Raw genomic sequence first — 12,500 nt, forward strand, 5'->3', positions numbered from 1 at the left:
TAGAGGTTGCAAGGAAGAGAAAAGGACATCTCCTACGAGGCTACGAAGTCTATTTTGAACTCTATCAAGGCAGGCCAAGTCCTTTCTAGCAGCTCCTGCCCAGATGTGGCAACAGTATTCCATCCTTGGACGTACCTGGCTCTTATATAGATAGAGAATAGCATCAGCAGTGAGATATCTACCGGATCGATAGAAAGATCCCACCATTTTTCCAGCGGCCTTGGCAACAGATTTGATGTACGTGTTCCATTTAAGATCAGGAGTAATGGTCAAGCCAAGAAGCTTGTCAAAACTTGAGGCCTCCTGAAGACGAGAGCCATTCATTTCAATTGATGCCAGATGTGGATCAGAATGTTGATGATGTAAAGAGAGAAGCTTGGTTTTAGATGCATTAAAAGTAACCAGCCACTCCTTACCCCATTGTACTACATGCTCAAGATCAGAGGAGAGAGAATTGGAGAGAACTTGGTCGTTTACTGTCTTAGATGTGCTACCATAAATGGTAGTGTCGTCAGCATAGATGTCTACAAATGATGTAAGGATGTGATTTGGAAGATCATTAATATAGATCAGGAAAAGAGTTGGGCCCAGGATGGATCCCTGAGGGACACCGGCATTAATATTGTGAGCTTCTGATTTTTGCCCCTCAACTACTACTCTTATGAACCTATCAGAAAGAAATGATTTAATAATTGAGAAGACATTTCCAGCAATACCATAGCTAGAGATCTTATGAAGTAAACCTTTATGCCATACCCTATCAAAGGCCTTAGATATGTCAAGAGCAATTGCCCTAGAAAGGTTGCCTCCGTCAAGAGATTTGCTAATCCTATGAGATATAACTGTAAGCACATCAGCTGTAGATCTAGCAGAACGGAAACCATATTGAGTGTCACTAAGAAGGTTATTTTTGTTGAAATGGTTGATTACTTCTGTATTTAACACAGATTCCAGCAACTTACTCATGACGCACAGGAGACTTATTGGCCTGTACTGAGAGGGGGATGAGCGATCACCTGAATTCTTAAATACAGGGCATACTGATGAAATTGTGTTGCTATGGTTTTCTTATGCGTTAGTAATGCTCTGTAATAAGTATTTTTATATAATTTTTAACATTATTGCTCATGTGCATACAGATATTGATTGTATTTTTTTTTTATTTTTTTTTTTAACCGGTGTCATCGCTGATTTTTACTGTTAACTGGTTAAGATTGGTGTTCTAATCACACAGGATGTCAATAGAAACCACACCTGAAAGAAAACTGTACAATCATATATATATATACTAGCAAAAGTACCCGTCGTTGACTGGGTTTAAAAACAGCCTACAGAAAATGGACTCTGGTTTATGAAAGTATGATAGGTTATGAAAAGGAAGGGTTGTAAAGAGATAGCTTCGAATTTGGGGGTATCAAAACCAAAGCAAAATATGATGAAAGTAAAAATAAAATAGATAAACCCCATAATTTATTATACCATACCTGTTCACACTGAAACACTTATCACAATATTCTATGGATCTATATTAAAAAACCTTGTTAAACTTTGTGACATATTTCCATTCTATGGGGATCAGGCGCCAACGGACACCCCATAATTTTATTATACCATATTTCTTCAAACTGAAACATAATTATCAAAGTATACTTATGCAGATAGATACGAAAAGTCTTTATTAAAGTTTGTGCCTATTTCCATTCTATGGAGGCCAGGCGCGAATGCAAACCCCACAATTTTATTATACCATCCCTATTTAAGTTAAAACATACTTATCAAAGTATTATTATGTACATCTATATCAAAAACACTGGTTAACGTTTTTTCTTTAATTTTTAAATTTTTTATTTCCATACTTTATGGACCAGACGCGTACGCAGACTCTACAATTTTAATGACTCATCATAATGCCAGATCAAACATACCCATTCCTGTGTCTCGATACATCTTCTATCATTATATGTGATCAGTTTTCTATAATAGTCAACCGTATAGGAGCCTATTCGTGACCAGACACACACACAGACGTTCAGCTTTATATTATAGATATAGTAAGTTATGAAAATATATACGGCACCTGACGAATTCTCACGAGAATGAAACGCGGCATATTATGTGTAGCTTAATTGCCATATATATTTTCATAACTTACTACCTAGCTCTATCTATGTATTGAGCACTGTTGAAGTAAGTCATGTGTGTGTATGTGTATATATATATGTATGTATATATATATATATATATATATATATATAACATTCACTACTTCTGTTGGTCGAATACTCTAGATTGACTAACCTTCATTCTCATCGCAATTATTTGGTAGCCTGGCAGTAAAGGCTTAGCAAATGGACTCAAAAGTGTCTTTCAGCCTGGGTTCAAATCTTCCAACTTGCAGGAATTGTCATCCTACACTGATGATTGCGTAAGCATGTAACGTCAGTGCCTGTAGGTATAAAAGAATAATTATTATTTAATTATATATATATAGGTAGATATAGCGAGAGAGAGAGAAATAAAAAGGAACAAACCGAGTTATGTTTTCATCAACGGTTCGTTTTTATTTCGAGACTTCCTCTGGATGAAATAAAGACGAAACGTTAAACACATAACATAACTCGATTTGTTCCTTTTTATTTCTCTATTTTGTCAGAATACTACTTCTATTATTCTCATCATAATATATATATATATATATATATATATATATATATATATATATATATATATATATATATATATATATATATATACTAGCATGGGTGCCCGGCGTTGCCCGGGTGTTTGGAGGTGTATGCTGAGCTTAAAAAAAAACGGTCAATTTTCTTAAATTTGACCCCCTATTATAATCCCTTAATATCTATTGTTTTAGTCTGAAATCGAGTTATTAAGTTAGATCCATGGGCAAGGAACCTATATCTAAAATTTCAAGTGTTTAGATCCAAAATTGTCGGAAGAGTTTTATACAGTTCTCAAAGTTGAACTTTGAACCCTTTAATCGCCAAATTTCTGGCCAGAAACCGATCACATCGATTTTCCCAAATCTCAGTACCCTGTATATCAAATGTCGAGTCTGTAGACTAAAAATTGACAGAGTTTGTGCGTAGGGAAATGTACACAGAAACACATACAGACAGACACTTTCACTTTTATAGATATATACACACACACACTTGAGGTTAAAGTATGTATGTGTTTGGTGTTATCTATAAAAACAAGTGTTAAAAAATCTACATAAAATCCAATAAAATGTATTCTCATTTAAAATTTACGGAAAAAGTAAAAACTTTTTTGAATCTTTAAGTGTACCCCTAAGGGGCTTATGAGACTTTGACCACCTTAAGATTTCAAATATATCCTATTTTATGAAAGTTATATCGTATTTATAAAGTTGTCTAGTTAAGACGATGGAAGTGATTCCAAATTTCTGTTACCCTCTCAGTAACTCATGTTCATTGAACTTTCTTAAGACTTATCCAATCCAATCCAGCATGGCCGCAGCCGAGATTGAACTCACTACACGAGTTTGTAGTGTAAATCAAATCTTGTCCGTAGCTGAATACTTGATGCTTCTCCGGGGCTATCAAGGGTATTTTTTATTGTGACGCCATCACTAGATAGGGTGCCTACCACGGTTTAAGAGAGTCCCATCTACCCTTGAGACCGCGCCAGTTTCTCAACTTGGTGTTTTACCTCGCGGTAGACTTATAATGAGTAAAATCGATTTTGATGAAATTTAAGCCATATATATATATATATATATATATATATATATATATATATATATATATATGGCTTAAATTTCATCAAAATCGATTTTACTATATACGATTTTACATATATATATATATGACACTAATTCAGAGAGTTTTCCATCATTTCTGCTTCTTTTGACTCTATTAAGAATTAGACGTTAGGGTAGGGGGCAATAAAAACTTTTTAAGAAAGTGATATGGTGTTATGAGGATATTCATCCTCATCCAGTCACGATCAACGTTGGGTCTTTCTGCTAGTATTAATAATAAGTGCCATTTTAATGGGTTTTTTGTGTGTGTGTGAAATTCCATGACTATAATAAATATATTCAAAAGTCATTGTTGGACTCGTGAATATCGTGAAGGTGCTGTCAAACAATATACTAAAACTGTTGCGGCTTCTGCGAGCAATACGGAATTGGTGCAACAAGCTTCTCCATCTAACTTTTTCTTTCTCAAATTTTACTTCTCTTATGCCCTAGCTTTCTCACTCTCTCTCTCTCTCTCTCTCTCTCTCTCTCTCTATATATATATATATATATATATATATATATATATATATATATAATTATTTTTTTTACTATAATAATTAAATACCTACATTAAGCGTGCGAGAGAGAAAATATATATATATATATATATATATATTTTTTTTTTCTCTCTCGCACGCTTTCTTTTTTCCGTCTCTCTTGTGCTATCTTTCTCGCATGCTCTCTCTTTTTCTCTCTCATGTTCTCTCTTTTTCTCTCTCATGTTCTCTCTTTTTCTCTCTCACGTTCTCTCTTTTTCTCTCGCGCGCTCTCTCTTTTTCTCTCTCGCGCGCTCTCTCTTTTTCTCTCTCGCGCGCTCTCTCTTTTCTTCTCTTGTGCACTCTCTCTCTCTCATGCACTATCTCTCACTCTCCCTCTTGTGCGCTTTTCTCTCTATTGCGTACACTCTCTCTCTTGTCTCTCTCAATTTTCTCTCTCGTGTGCTCTCACTTCTGCACTCTTTCTTTGCTGTATGCTCTCTCCTTTTTTCTCTTGCACACGCTCTCTCTCTCTCTCTCTCTTTCTCAGACACACTCTTTTTTTTTATTACAAACTTTCTTTCTTGCATGCTCTCTCTCATTTTCCCCTCTTCCTTTTTATCTTTTCTTTCATCCTTTATCTTTCTGTCCTTTTCCTCTCTTTCTACTTCTTTCTCATCTCTTTCTTTCTTTGCTTTACCTCAGTTCATTTCTTCTCTCTCACTTTCTCACACACTTATTCTCCCTTAACTCTTCTTTCTCTCTATCTACTCCTCGCTCTACTTTTCGGTCGCTTTTGCATCTTCTGAGTCGGATTCACCTTCTCTCTCGCACATACACTTTTTTCAATCCCAAACTTTTTCTTTTTCTCTCACTCACTCTTTCTATCCTCACTTTTTCTATCACCCACTCTCTCACTCCTTTTCCCCCTCCTCTTTTTCTCTGACACGCATCCCTTTCTTTCGCTCATACTCGTTCTCTCTTTCTCTCTCTCACACTCGTTCTCTCTTTCTCTCTCTCACGTACTCGTTCTCTCTTTCTCTCTCTCACGTACTCGTTCTCTCTTTCTCTCTCTCACGTACTCGTTCTCTCTTTCTCTCTCTCACGTAGTCGTTCTCTCTTTCTCTCTCTCACGTACTCGTTCTCTCTTTCTCCCTCTCTCACGTACTCGTTCTCTCTTTCTCCCTCTCTCACGTACTCGTTCTCTCTTTCTCCCTCTCTCACGTACTCGTTCTCTCTTTCTCCCTCTCTCACGTACTCGTTCTCTCTTTCTCCCTCTCTCACACACTTGCACAATCGCTCTCTCTCTCTTACACACACTCTCGTTTTCTCTCTCTTACACACACTCTCGTTTTCTCTCTCTTACACACACTCTCGTTTTCTCTCTCTTACACACACACACACACACACACACACACACACTTGTCCTCTCTCTTTTTCTCATTCGTTCTTTCTCTCACACACATTTGTTATCCCTCTCTCTCACACACATTTGTTATCCCTCTCTCTCACACACACTCATTCTTTCTCCCTCTCGTTATATATATCTCTCTCATTCTCTCACACACTCGCTCTCCCTCTCTCTCTCTCTCTCTCTGTCTCTGTCTATCTCTGTCTGTCTGTCTCTCTCTCTCTCTCTCTCTCTCTCTCTCTCTCTCTCTCTCTCTCTCTCTCTCTCATAGCACACCTTCTCTCTTTCCCCGCAGAGCGAGCTATGTTAATGATGTTGTTGATGATGACAATTCTTGAAACTCCTAATACACCGTCAGTAACTGTTCACTGCTTGTTGCCGTTGTCTCGCTAGTAGTACAGTCTCCAACTACTACATTAACCATGTGCTTGTCTTGGAAAAGCGAACGTTTTCTACAAGAGTCGGGGGGTACCGTGCTATTCAACACTAGCAGTTCAACAACAACAACAACAACAACAACATATCACACAAAAAGCTACTAAAAAAAAGACAAAAAAAAAGACAATGTCTAATCTCATCAAAGCGTGTTTGTTGTGTATGAAAAAATAAGTTAGTTACATATTGTTGACTTGACTTACCTACCATGTAAGTCTAAGAGCTGTTAGCATAACACACACACACACACACACACATATATATATATATATATAATATATATATATATATATATTATATACAAAAAACAAAACCAAGCTAAGCAAGCACAAAACGTGTATCCTTTCTTTTTTTTATGGTCTGTAACTAGTTGATTCAGAAATTTTCCCTCTCCTCCCTCTCTCTCTCCTCTCTCTTTCTCTCTCTCTCTCTCTCTCTCTATATATATATATATATATATATATATATATCTGTGTGTGTGCATTTTGGCTGATTGCTTGGTGTATGTGTGCGTGCGTCAAGTATATAGTGTCTGTATAATGTGTGTGTGAGAAAGAGTGTTCCTAATATAGAGTACTCCTCGTCCATATATAATACTACATTGTACACATTTCGTGTGTTCCGCAGAATAGATGACATGAGACACGTTTCTTCAACCCACGCTTAATAAGAGCGAACTCGACCACACCCACCCTACATTGCCGCACGCACATACACATCGCCACGCATATGAAACCAACCCCACCACCGCCACCTCTTTTCTCACACCCCCACCCACAATTTCTTTTTCGATATAGATAATTACCCTTTTTCTTTTTTCCTTTTTTTTTTTATAATTCGAACTGCCGATTCGGATTTATGATAGATCGATGCATTGTCTTAAAAAAAAATCATGTTTCATAGTTCGTGGCATGCGTTCCCTTTCAAACGGCCCTCTTTCCCTGACCTCACCCCCTCCACACACACCGTCCATCGTAATTGACGGTCTATAATGCTAGAAAGAACAGCGTACCACAAGGGCGCACCAGCACCACCGACGGTGGCGTGTTTTCACGTTTAGTTTTTGTCATGTACCGTGCCTAATTCTAACTACACACTCTTTGAGACCGTCGCGTCATCGTTGTTAAACTACTCTAGCTCGACGTTTTTTTTTTGTTTTTTTTTTCCTTCTAATATTTGTCAGTTTTACACATGTCGGCGTCGGCTAGCGTTTTTGCCGTTAAACACTCAGCAGAGAGGAAGCCAGGAATTGCTGCCATAGCTTGGTATCTTTACGCTTCTTTTTGAAAACAAGAAGAAAAAAAAAGAAAGAAAGAAAAAAAATGGATATTCGTACCTGGCTGTATCTGGAGAACCTGTATGCCCAACACGAACACGGTCTGACTGCCATTACATAACTAATATTTGTGTGAGAAAAAAAAGGGAAAAAAGAAAAAGAACAACAAAGACAATTTAATTTTGTATATATAATAGATTATGTTGTCGAATTTTTTTTTTATGTCTTAAAAACAAGCGTAAGATATTCTTTTAAAAGGTGGACGTTACTCTACTGTAGTAGACGCGTTCTTTTTTTTTTTTTTTTTTTTCGTTTACAAAAACACATTAAAGAGGCGGTTTCTTTTTTTTTTGTTTTCTTTCTTTTCTTTTTTTTAATCCATTCATTCATATTTTTTGTTGTTGTTATCCATTCATAAAACTAAACAAATTAAAAAAAACAAAAACAAAAACGTACACATTTTTTACTGCATTCACAATCTAATTATTCACGATTAATTTAACACTTGTTATTTTGTGTGTCTGTTGTCGTCATCATCATCATCATCATCATCATTATTGTTGTTATTATTATTATTATTATTTTGTAAAACTGTATATCGAGTGTTAACCTGTGCACGACGGGTACTCATACACGAATATATACAAAGATATAAATACCTACCTATCTATCTATCTATCTATCTCTCTTTCTCTCTCTCTCTCTCTCTATATATATATATATATATATATATATATATATATATATATATATATATATATATATATATATATAAACCTTATCATATTAAAAAGCAGGTCTTTTTTTTTCTTCTTGTTTATTTTTTTATTTAACATTTCCTTTTTGTTTTTGTTTTATTTATTTATTAATTTCTTGTTTTGTTGTATTAAAAATTAGATGTCTAAATCCTGCTTGTAAACGTTCAACCGACGAATTTTAATTTTCCTGGCAAATTAAAAAAAAACATTTTCAACAATATATATATATATATATATATATATATATATATATATATATATATATAATTTAAAATTTTAATAAAACATAAATGCAGGAAAAATGTTCTAATTTCCTTACTGAATAAATAACACTGTTGGTACACGTATATTTTCTCAGTGTGTATATTTGCAAAATACGTATAGGCTTACTGAACACACACGTTCACATGTATTGTATGTTTTTATACTAAAATCATTTATTTAAAAAAAAACTCGTCATTCATATTTATTTACTAGCAAAGGAACCCCTCTACTTCTCTCTCTCTCTCTCTCTCTCTCTATATATATATATATATATATATATATATATATATATACGTACTGACATCAACATATATATGTTTATATAGACTATATATATATATATATATATATATAGTTTCTGACTAAAGTTTAGATAGAGAATTAGGAAGTAGATTTCGTAATAAGTAGCATGATATTTCAGATGCTAGCGTTTACGAGAATCGTTTTTTACTTTGTAGAATACGTTGTTTATATCTAGCCCTGTGGATTAAATAATCACTTGTCTAGTAATATTAACAACGCAAATAATAGCACTAACAAAAAAGCAGCCTAATGCATAACATGCTATATATTGTCGGAAATAAATACTGAATATTAAAAACAAATAAACACACATATACCTAAGTTAAACTATCTCATTTTTCTGTTACACTCTCTCTCTCTCTCTCTCTCTCTCCTGCTATATTTTATTATTATTTTCTAAAAAGACACATTAAAATAAATCGATGAAAGTTTAACCATAAAAAAGTAGAAAAAAAAAAGAAAAAAAAAAGAAAAACTTTGTATCCATATTCTCTGTAAGCAAGCTTGCCCCACATGGTCACGAGTTGAATCCTTACTGGGTGCCACATTTATAAGGGCCTTTTGCCAGACTTGTAAATAATCTGAGCGTACGTACGCCGCGAAGGTGTTTCCCTGTTTAATTTTCTCTGAATATACCCCCACCCCACCCAACACCCAGCCATCTGACTGTTCCAGGGCTTCGAAGAAACGAAACCCCGGGGGGTTGGAAAGAGTCCCAGCTGCCTTCCTGGTTCTATTACGCTAGAATCCTTGTGAGACCCTGACGTTGAGGAGAGGTTACCGCCTGTTCTCCTGGTTCCGAATCGCTCGGAATTTTTGTGATGCCCTCGCAGTCGCAGAGGTGATGCTTAAAAGGAAGAAGAAGAAAAGAAAGAAGAGATGGAAAGATGGAATCGGACAAAGACGAAGAAACCGACTCGAAAGTCTGAGGTGTCTACTCGGCGGAACTTGGAAATTCAGAAAGATATTCAGTTGATAATAACAAACATTCACCTTTGTATTGGCGGCGAAAGACAGGCGCACAGAATATTTTCTTATAATTTGGTTAACATCGAGGAACGTAAACTTTTTTAATATTTTCAATTATTATTGAGTTCTCACGTTTTTTTTTTTTCGTTTTTTTTCTTGAACTAGCCGATCGCCCAACGGTCTATACAAGTAAAAAAAAAAAAAAAAAAAAAAAAAAAAAAAAAAAAAAAAAAAGGAATAAAGAAACGAAGGAAAAAGATGACGTCTATAAATATAAAAGTAGGAAACCATCAAAAGAAGAAAGTTAGTTAACACAGAAAAAGAATCCCCAATACTTTATATATATATATATATATATATATATATATATATATATATATATATATAATATATATATATATGTGTGTGTGTTTCAACTTGTATAAGTTATCCAGATACAACAGATATTTTGTGTGTTGCTGCATCTGTTTGATTTGAAAGTATATATATATATATATATATATATATATATAAATCATTGTTAGGTCCCTCTGAAAAGTTAATTGGAAAAAAAAGAAAGAAGACCAATCGTTCCTTTTCCCAAGCATGCATGCAGTCATGCATGCACTGCGAATCTATTGTTTGCCCTTTAAATCCGTTAGTTTCCTGCTAGTGTGCTCTGTGACTTTATGTTCGTATCCTATTTAAAAGGTGTCTGTTCATCTCGACAGAGTTTATTTTGATGATTATTTGCTGCTCGTAACTCCCCCCCCAAACACACACACACACTATATACAATTTACAAAAACAGTTGTTAAAGTTTGATAATTTAATTTTAATCCGCGAATATTTAATCCCCTTACAAAGGGTATGTTATATGACTGCTAAATACCAAAAAATTAATAAATTTTAAACCAAAAAAAAAAAAAAAAAAAAATAGGAGTTATTCTTTTTTTTTTTCTTTCTATTATATAAAATCATTAAAGACATCTAGGTTGTCTTATTCACTTCTTCCAATTCTTCTATAATATATAAATACTGTTATTTATATTTGTTTAAAGTTTACCATTGCGTATATCAGGTAAACACTACATCCTTTTGATTTCACTAATATATATATATATATACTAGCTACACCGAAGAACCCTTATATGGCGGAAAAGACGTTTGTGGATTAACCTATATAGCCTTTTATCAGATATATTTCATTATTTTGTCTAAAAAGATACATAAACTGTATTAATCGAATCAAAACTTTACAAATAAAAAACAAATATCCCTGTTTTATGAGGTATCGATGTAATAAACAAACTTCTCTCATCAGGCCATATATATATATATATATATATATATATATATATATATATATATCTCAGGTATGTGTTTGAGTCAGGTGCAAAAGTTTTTGATAAACTAGAGTAAACCAGTTGCGATTCATCAGCGTATATGTTTGCGTGTGCCTGTAAATATATATATACCTTTTGGCATAAATGTATGCATGTATGTATAAGGACGTTTGTATATATATATATATGAATGAATTTTGTTTTCACAACACCACGGATTATTTTCCAATCTTTTCCTAATTGTGTATTATCTCGAAACAGACTACTGTCGCTACCCCCTTCCCTCTCAAATGTGATAAAAATGTAAAAAAATAAAAATTAAAAAAAAAAAAAATAAGATGGAATACCCCGAGAAAATATCCTGTTCTGCCGATATTGGTTCCAATGTTTTTCTTTTACAAAAACACGATAATGATGATGATGATGATCATCATCATGATATTAAAGAGTTCAACCAAAAATCTTGGATTTAAAATAAATGTCCCCCATTCCCCACCCGGCTTCTCGGTAATGATGGCACCCTGGCGTCTTCAGAGATATTTACCCCACGTAATTATGAACGCTGCCAATAACCCAACCCCGCACAGCCTCATTGGAAACTTGCCCCCACGACAAATCCTAAGGATACAAGTGAAAACCTCAGCCAATGCAATGAGTTCTGTACATATATGTTTGTTTTGCTAGTTTTTGAAAAAAAAATTATTTAAAAAATTGGGTAACAAAAAAAAAAAAATTAATTTTGGGAGGGCTTTTTTATATTAGCTTATCATTTGTTAATTCTGTTAAAATTTTTTTTTTAAATATGTGAAGAATAGCAAGTATGTATATATGTATGTATATATATATTCGCCCCAAATCCAGACCATTTATATATTAAAAAAAAAAAAAAAAAAAAAAAAAAAAAACTTTCACATATTTGAAAATTTGAAACCTCAAACAAATTAATGAATTAAAAAAAAAAAAAAGGAATTCTACAATTTGGTATCATTTTTTCTTTTCGTTCACGCTTGTTCATTTTTTTTATTTTTTTAATTATTACAGAGTCCTTAGCAATTTTATGTGGGCTCTTAACTTTAAAACAGTGTCTTTTTAGCTATGCAATCTTTCCGTCCCTTCAAAATACTGGAGAAATTTTTTTTTTTTTTTTTTTTTTTAAATCATTGACTAATAATAAAATAAACAGCTTACCAAAAGGGTGTATTTAGAGAAACGAAAATAAGTATTAAAAACAATTTTTTTAAAAGATTTTAATCACAGACAGTTGAACATTTGGTATAACCAGTGGTGACAGAGAGCACCCACCTTCAAACTTTCCACAAAGAAGATAAAATAATTTTGGATCAAAAAAAAAAAAAAAAAAAAAAAAAAGCAAAAACAATTTCAGATCTGCTCTTTAAAAATGTCTTTTAATTTAACTCTTTATTCTTATTAAAATTTATTTTATTTTATTTATTTATTTTTACAAGTTCAAAACAATTGACTTTCTGGACGGCTTG

The 12,500-nt window shown here is 33.6% G+C and overlaps 1 protein-coding gene across 24 annotated transcripts in view; it reads left to right on the forward strand.

Moving 5' to 3' along the window:
• Positions 1–12,500, forward strand: part of LOC145263089 (peripheral plasma membrane protein CASK-like) — a 1,377,184-nt gene that overhangs the window by 586,198 nt on the left and 778,486 nt on the right. The window lies entirely within an intron of this gene.

The sequence above is a fragment of the Euprymna scolopes genome, chromosome 38, assembly GCF_053919585.1.
Source record: "Euprymna scolopes isolate OS-2025 chromosome 38, ASM5391958v1, whole genome shotgun sequence".
NCBI classification, from domain to species: Eukaryota; Metazoa; Mollusca; class Cephalopoda; order Sepiida; family Sepiolidae; genus Euprymna; species Euprymna scolopes.